Genomic DNA, 8035 nt, shown 5'->3' with positions numbered 1-8035 from the left:
ATGAGAGCCTCTGTCTGTTAATGATTTTTTGCCTGGCATAGGTCCGGTGGGGGTCTCGTAGGCCCGTCGAGCCGCCGTGCTTGCCGGGCGGAAGGGTCTCGTTGGCACGGCGACTCGCCGGGCGGGGGGTCTCGTTGGCACGGCGGCTCGCCGGACGTATGCCAGGCATTGTAGGGGAAACACTGCGACTATCGATCAAAATTATTTGTGATCGATCAAAAGCCTTAACAGTCAATCATCGATAATCGAAAATTGATGCCCATCCCTAGTCACTCATCACGTGAATCATTGAACGTTCGATCCTGCTTGTCAATTTAAAGGAGCCACAAAGCGGACTAGTCAAAAAGCTCATAGTTGGCCTACAGAAATAATGTTGATAAAATGCTTTGCTTTCCAGTATGTCATCCCATTCAAACCAAGCAAGGGAGACTTGCATGCTACGTTGCAACATTAGCCTGCGATTCTTTCCTCTGTTACTAACATTACACACTCAAAAACTCACCAGACCAAACAACTACCTCCGCGATGCGGTCCCAAGCCTCATTCTTTTTATTTTGGTCTCTGTAACCACACAGTGGAACAAGTGTGCTGTAAGAACCAAAGTTACATGGCTTGTTCTCTGGGACCAGCTTCATCAAAGCACATCAGCATTCTGGCTGGTTGTCGCTGAACCGTGTCAGAGCTCATTACCATAAAGTTAAACGAGTTTTGACTCCCCTCCGGCCAAGACGAGTGGCTGACGATCAGGTCGCTTTGGTTGCCCAAGTCGCCGGGCTCTCATTGAAAACGAATGACTTCCGCTGTTTTGGAAGCTATGGTCGCTGTTGGTGTGAACGTACAGTCAGAGCAGTGTATGTGGAAAGGAAGACCATGAAAAAAAAAAACAAATCAGTGTTGAAATCAGCAGGAGCAGAGCTAGTTATCGTTTTCTCAAAGCAGCCGGTGGCCACAAAAAACATCTCACGGAGGTTGCATTGATTTCCACTGTGATGCTTTAAAGCTCTATTCAGTAAAAATTAGTATTTGGCGAAGGTAAATTATAACATTCTCATTATGTGTTCAATGTAATCTTGTAAAATTGTTGGTGAGAAACTGAAATAAATCTAGCTGTTTCAAGGAGAAATGTGTTGATGTTGTCACAGCACTATAAAATAGATATTAGAGAGGGAATTATGATGTATCATATATTGTAAAAAGGCTTTTTGCTTATTTTTTCAAAGATGTGTGAAAGAAGGTTATGTTAAAGGTTGTTTCATAAATGTGCATTATTGACTTTGTGCTCATTCAAAGGTAGTGATATGAAGGACTGAATGCCTTAAAACTGTTCATTTATCTTTTATAATGTAGATTTCTGTGTTTCCCTGGCACACAAGAAGAATAGATAACAAAAAAAACAAAAAAACAAACAGCAATATAAAAACATCAGTATCGGCTAGTGGCCAAATTGTTATTTTAAACACTGGTATCAGTATCGGCCCAGAATTTCCAAATCGCTGCATCCCTAGTTCAATAAGAACATTAATTTGTAAATTTTTATTATTGTTTTATAACATCATATATCATTTTATTTTTTATTTTTCAATTCTTTTTTGCAATTCTTTTATTGATTATTGATTTATATGATTATTATAACACATGTACAACACGTTACTAAAACGAATTAGTACATAGCTTTTATTTATGTTAGGTAGGTTGTTTATTTGCATTTTGGTAATAAATGTCCAGCACTATGACTGTTGACCTGTCTGCTTTTTGGGAGGGGAGTGGGGGGCTCACCTAGGGGACAAAATTTGCTAGGACTGCCACTGCTGGAAAGAACCAAATCTGTTTTGTGCTAGAGTGAGTATCTTGAGACTACTATTGAATCTAGGGCAGAGTCACACACAGTGGCAGGGGTAATTGTTAGCATCACAGGGCTAACGTTACCAAACATTTATTAACAGGTTTAATGTTGAGTCATTTTGGTGTTGGTGTGAGCAGCACTGTAGCAAAAACATCACTGCATGACTGTCAAGACGGAGATACATTTAAACACTTGCTCCCTGTTAAGTCAACTAAATAACTGCATATAATCATAAAAATGTCATATCATACAATATGTTGTTCCTTTTCCAGATAGATTCTTAATTAAATTACAAATTACAACAAATTACAAGAGTTTAGTATTACAGAACAAAGTCACATAGCCTTCCTTCTATACTTCTGTCCATTACTCTCCATTGCTAGATCTCAAGTCCCCCAGTCAATGACGCCAAAATAAAAGTCAAATAATATTAAAAAGACACTATCAAAATAAAAGCTTGCAGGAACTGACTAACCTAAGTTCTAACCCAAACTACTACATGCTAAAGTTGGGCGGTATCCAAATTTTGTTACTGTCAAACCTTCCCCACATTTTCCCGGGGTATACGGTATTACCGTGACTAATTAAAAATCACTTTGAAGGGCTCAGAGGGAGTCGCTAAAATGTTGGCTTGCGCCTGTACCGTTCAGAAACAGAATAGTAAACATTACATAGGCCTAAGAATACTGAAAAATAACAACAAAACATGTTCTACATTAACTAATGTCTGTGGGCTACAGTCCACTTCCAAAAAAGTGACAATAAATAACGGCGGTAAAGATAATGTGTGCTATACAGCGTATCATTAGACCGCAGCGGCTACTGTCCTATGGTTTATTTTTAGAACCTATCAACATAAATCAAATAAATTAAAAGCACAACTCTACAGCATCCAGTACTAGGGCTTATCAAATAAGAAAAACAGAACCAAAAATAACAAGGCATGACTGAAAATGGGCATATATAATCCTATCCTGAGAAGCAACGGGAAATACTATTCGTTGGTTTATTTTTAGAGCCTACCTTTAGTTTGAAAAGTTCACCCTCTCCAAGTCCGAACTTTTCCGTCAGAACAGGCTACTCCTCATTGAAAATGGAATAAAAACAAAGTATAATGATAACTGTAGCAGCATCCTATGCTTCAAAACTATTCAAGGATTTTTGCCAGAAAAAACAGCATGTTTACTTTTCAGAAAAAACAGCATGTTTACTTTTTCCAGCTGGAGCAGGGCACGTAGTGGATTGACAACTTTGGTCGTGGTGCTGAATATGCGCTCTGATGGAGAACTCGTGGCACAAACGCACAGGTACTTTCGGGCAGCCATCAACATCAGAGGAAAATGCCTGGCTCCATCACATTTCCACCTGAGAAGGAGATCTTCGTCTCCCTGAATAACAGGCTCATGACAACTAGCCTCGCGTCACCAGGCTCTTCAAGCGAAGAGCCTGGTGTCTATTCACTCTGAATTTTGTCTGGATTCTGGTTCCGGTCTAGGGAGCGGATGCGGTATTCACCAAATTCACCAAACTAAAAGTGTTCACCATAGTAAAACTTTAAATTCTGGCGCACCATCGATTTGGGGTGATGAGGGGTGTAAGAAAATCGATTAACTTAATGGCTTGGGGCTTTTCTTGTAAATTATATTCTTTAAATTAAAAGTTTCACCGCATTTTTATTAGCTTGGTGCTTTTATTTTTACGGAAAGGTACATCCATCGAATTCCGGATCCTGTCTCACTCGCCCTGGTTCCGTTTCCTTACCAAAACGGCCACTAACGGCCCCAGACTACATGACAACAGGCAGTTATCTCTGCTCCTGCTCACTCCTGTATGGTGCCGTCCGGACCTGCCGCTGCATTGGCTCTAATTTGAAGGAGACTGCCCACAGTCATCTGTTTTTCGGTGGTTCGGGTTGCGCTTCTCCCTCCTCCACTTGGATGGCCACTGGACCTGCTGCTGCTGCTGCTGCTGCTGGCAGAAGTTGTGAAGTTGTGGTTTTTTTTGCAACCAACTGGCTTGATGTGCGGCTTGCCATCTTTTCTTCTCTTTCTCAAGTCTGAGCTGTCACGTAACGACGTCACATCCAAAAACTTTATCAAATGTCATCTCCCGACAACAGTTATGAGAAACATTATAGCCTATTATTAGTTTTAAATTGTAATAGTATTAAATTGAAAACTCAACCACACATACATAGGTGCTGGACAAACAGTCATTATTTACACATTAAATAAATTATATTTAATATTATATCAGGCCACTGTAGGCCTATATGGGCGGCAGATTTTTTATTGACGGTAATGAAACTGATACCGTTGCTACTTTTAGATACCGCGGGATACCTTATTACTGTATTATCGACCAACCCTACTACATGCCTAACTGTAACTTGCCTAACCGTGATCTTATAACCCTCACCCAAAATCTGCTTTCTCTGAAATGGGGACTAAAAGGACTAAAGTGGTTCACACACACACACACACACACACACACACATACACACACACACACCTGAGTGTGTTAGGTCTCACATTTCCCACATTAGAGGTATTATGTTTTTATAGCTACTCACTCACTAAACCTATAACAACACACACACAACACACACACACACACACACACACACACACACACACACACACACGCACCTGGGGAAGTAAAGCTGGTGAGCTGGTAAGTTTTTCTGCTGTTCTCAGCTGAGGGATCCCTAGCTTCATTTTTAGCCCACACTCCCGGGTTCAATATGCCTCTAAATACACACACATATTGCTACCAGTATTCACGCTGTTCATATCATATACTCATATTTGAGGCGTAGACTGTGATTATATGTATACTGTAGGTTGGGTTACACTGATAATGGGTCAAGATCACTGTATGTCTTGACTGATTGTAGAACAGTCAGTGGTGGAAGAAGTATTCAAATCTTTAGGGTAAGTATACTGCCATGTAAAAATACTTCATTACAAGTGCTACATTCAAAATGTCATTTAAGTGAAAGTACATGAGTATCATTGGCAAAATTGACTTAAAGTATCACAAATGACCCTTCTTGCCCAACTAGGGACAAGAGTTGAAAATTAGCTGTAGCTATAACTCTATATGCAGCACATCAGATTCATGTCTTGTATTGAAACTATGTTAACTGCATTGTCCCTATAAATAAATAAATTTAAAAATTTTAAATTTAAATACTGAATAACTGTGTAAATATGGTTTCAGTAGTTGATCAAGGTGGAGCTACACCTCACACCCCCACAATCTTTAACTTAAGCCATTCTAGCCACTGCGCAGGACACCAAGACTGGTATGGAGACACTGCCAGGTATTGTCAAGCTTGTTAAGATAACAAGTGAAAGGAGATAAGGCTGTCCTTGTCAACATGCCCATCATTGAATTTACATTTTCCCACATTGCCATGGACGTAGTAGGCCCACTACGGGCGAGTAGTGCAGGCCACAAGTACATATTGGTCATTTGTAATTATGGAACAAGATACTTTTAAGCCTTTCTGCTGAAGAAGATCAAGACACACCATATTTGTCAACTGCCTCATCCAGATGTTCTCCAGAGTCTGGAGACCAAAAAAGATCATCACAGATCCAGACAGCAATCTCATCTTACGCCTGTTTAAGAAACCCTACTGAAAGAGTGGGCAAACCAACCCAAGCAGCTGACAATGTCCGGTGCACACAGTTGTTGAGGAGGAAGAGCTTCAGAAGCAGGACTTTCCCTCCTCTACTGGAGCACCAATGTTTCCAAATCTGAGTCAGATGTACACATGAAGCTTGAAGCTCACAGGCCTGAAGAGCCCTTCAGCCAGGTTGTACACATCTCATTAAACATGACATTTGTTACCTTCTCAAACACAGCAGCCCATCAGTGACACTATCTGCAGGGTTCTACCCACACTTGTTCTTGAACAGAAGCAAGAAGTGGAGGAGATGCTGGCTACAGGAATTATCTAGTCCTATTGCAGTACTGGTGCCAAAGGGAGATGATTGTTGTCAATAGTCTGGCCCAGTAAAGGTTGAATGGACCTTAGAAAGCGCTTTCAAAGACTTGAAAACTCTTTGTGTCAGAGCCCTGTTTTGCAATGGCTTGACATTATGCCTCCCTTTACTGCGTAGACAGACACTTCTGTAGTAGATCTCTTACAGCAAGGTGAGCCTGAGAACCAGAAGCCGACACGGTACATCAGTAGGAAACTCTTTCCCTGCTTCCCCAATACACCCTGTTTGAGTCTGTGTGGACCTCAGTCACATTTATCTTCTATTTTCCATTTTTTTCAGTCCCTCCCACACCATCTGTCACACAGGTGTAAGTGGATCTGAGTGCAGTCCAAGGTCTAACGATGGACAGGTGATGTTTTCACTGTAGAATCTACATTACAGTGATTCAGCGTTGTGTCATTCAACAACTGCGTTGTTTGTGAAAAACTGGAAACACTAACCATCAGAGCAGACTGGGCTTGTTGAGTCAGTGTAGCTATATGCAGCTAGACAGTATATGAGAAAAATAATGTTCTGTTTTTAAAACATTAAAGCATGTAAATATGTTCTAGTAGAAACCCAAAAATCAAAGTCAGGATCATAACCTGACATTGAGCTAATATGTCTCCTGTAAAAGAGCACAAAATACCCATCCCCACATCAACCACCTGAAATTAACTCCTTTTGTGTGCAAGCTTGCTGTAAACGTGCTGAGCAGTCCAACAGGTGGTCTACATGGGAACAAGAAATTCTATGGATCAAGTCGATTATTCACGTTTGCATGAGTTCATTTTGTAGACCAAAGCAGAGTTGAGAATATGCAGTTACACATCGCTGCAGTTATAATGCAGTTTCTACTGGTCAGCATAAAGTGTACAAAAAGTGCGTGAAGGCAGACCCCACAAGTATTTAAGGATATGTATGTATGTTTGTAAAGTTCCCCAGGTAAAGTAAATATGGGGACTATGTTTGAAATATTGGATTTTGGGAACACTGCCCATTATACAACTGTTGCATTGTTGTTATTAAAATTTGTTGACCAGTTACATATGAGCAGGACACACCTGACCACTTTATATTATAAGGAGTGAGACATATGCTTTGGATTTGCGGAAGAAGTTCCAAACAACCAGATGATCTTTTACTTCACAGAGCATAGAGTATTACTGATGTCCTGTTAAAACTTGAGATGATGGCATAATGGCCAATTAAAGACTCCCTGATTCTTTTAGAAGGCCCCCAAATTTTGATCAATTTCTCTGAGCTGTATTTTGAATGCTGAAATGCTGAGATGTAAAAAAAAAAAAAAAAAAAAAAAGAAAAGAAAAAAAAGAAAAACACAACACAGATAAATGTCATGCAATGACCTCATAAACACATACACATTGCTTCCTCCCTCAGTCCTCTGTCTGCCCAGCTTCCTGTGTACGGTCCTACAGATTCACTGATAAAAGGAGCTCCGATGTAACTATAGTCAGGCAGCAGAGCTCAGTGGCTGATAGTAATTTGACTCCTTCAGACTTAGAGGCCTGCCCACTTTGTGTGTGTATGTGAATGATTGCCAGAGGAGACTTGATCTAGTAATGTGGATATATACCTGTCACAGGTTTAAGTTTAAGATCTAAGACTTTTTTTTCGTGCACTCACTGTATACATTTCGCTCAAACTTGGGTCGCAAATGTATTAAAATTGTGCTTCTCCTTTTCCAAGATAATTCATCCACTTGACAGGTGTGGCATAACAAGATGCTGATGAAACAGCATCATTACTACACAGGTGTGTCTTGGGATGGTCACAATAACAGTTCACTATAAAATGTGCAGTTTGATCATACGATACGATGACACAGATGTTTTAAGTTTTGAGGGAGCGTGCCATTGGTGAGGATGACCAGCATGCAGATGAACTTCCCTGACTGTTTCTGTTGGTTTGTGCAGAAATTCTTTAGTTGTGCAAACCAATTATTACATCAGCTATCAAGGTGGTAGGTCCAGAGCTGGTGTGGCTACACATGGTCTGTGGTTGTGATGTCAATTGGATGTACTGCCAAATACATGGAAATGACATTGGAGGCAGCTTATGGTAATGAAATGAACATTCAGTTCACAGGCAACAGCTCTGATGGACATTCCTGCAGTCAGCATGGGGACAGCTCTGTGAATGTCCTTGAGTGGCCCAGCCAGAGCCCTGACTTTAACTG

This window comes from Epinephelus moara, chromosome 19 (assembly GCF_006386435.1).
Source record: "Epinephelus moara isolate mb chromosome 19, YSFRI_EMoa_1.0, whole genome shotgun sequence".
In the NCBI taxonomy this organism is placed as follows: domain Eukaryota; kingdom Metazoa; phylum Chordata; class Actinopteri; order Perciformes; family Serranidae; genus Epinephelus; species Epinephelus moara.
The sequence above is the reverse complement of the archived record's forward strand: the minus strand, read 5'-3'. Positions refer to the sequence as shown.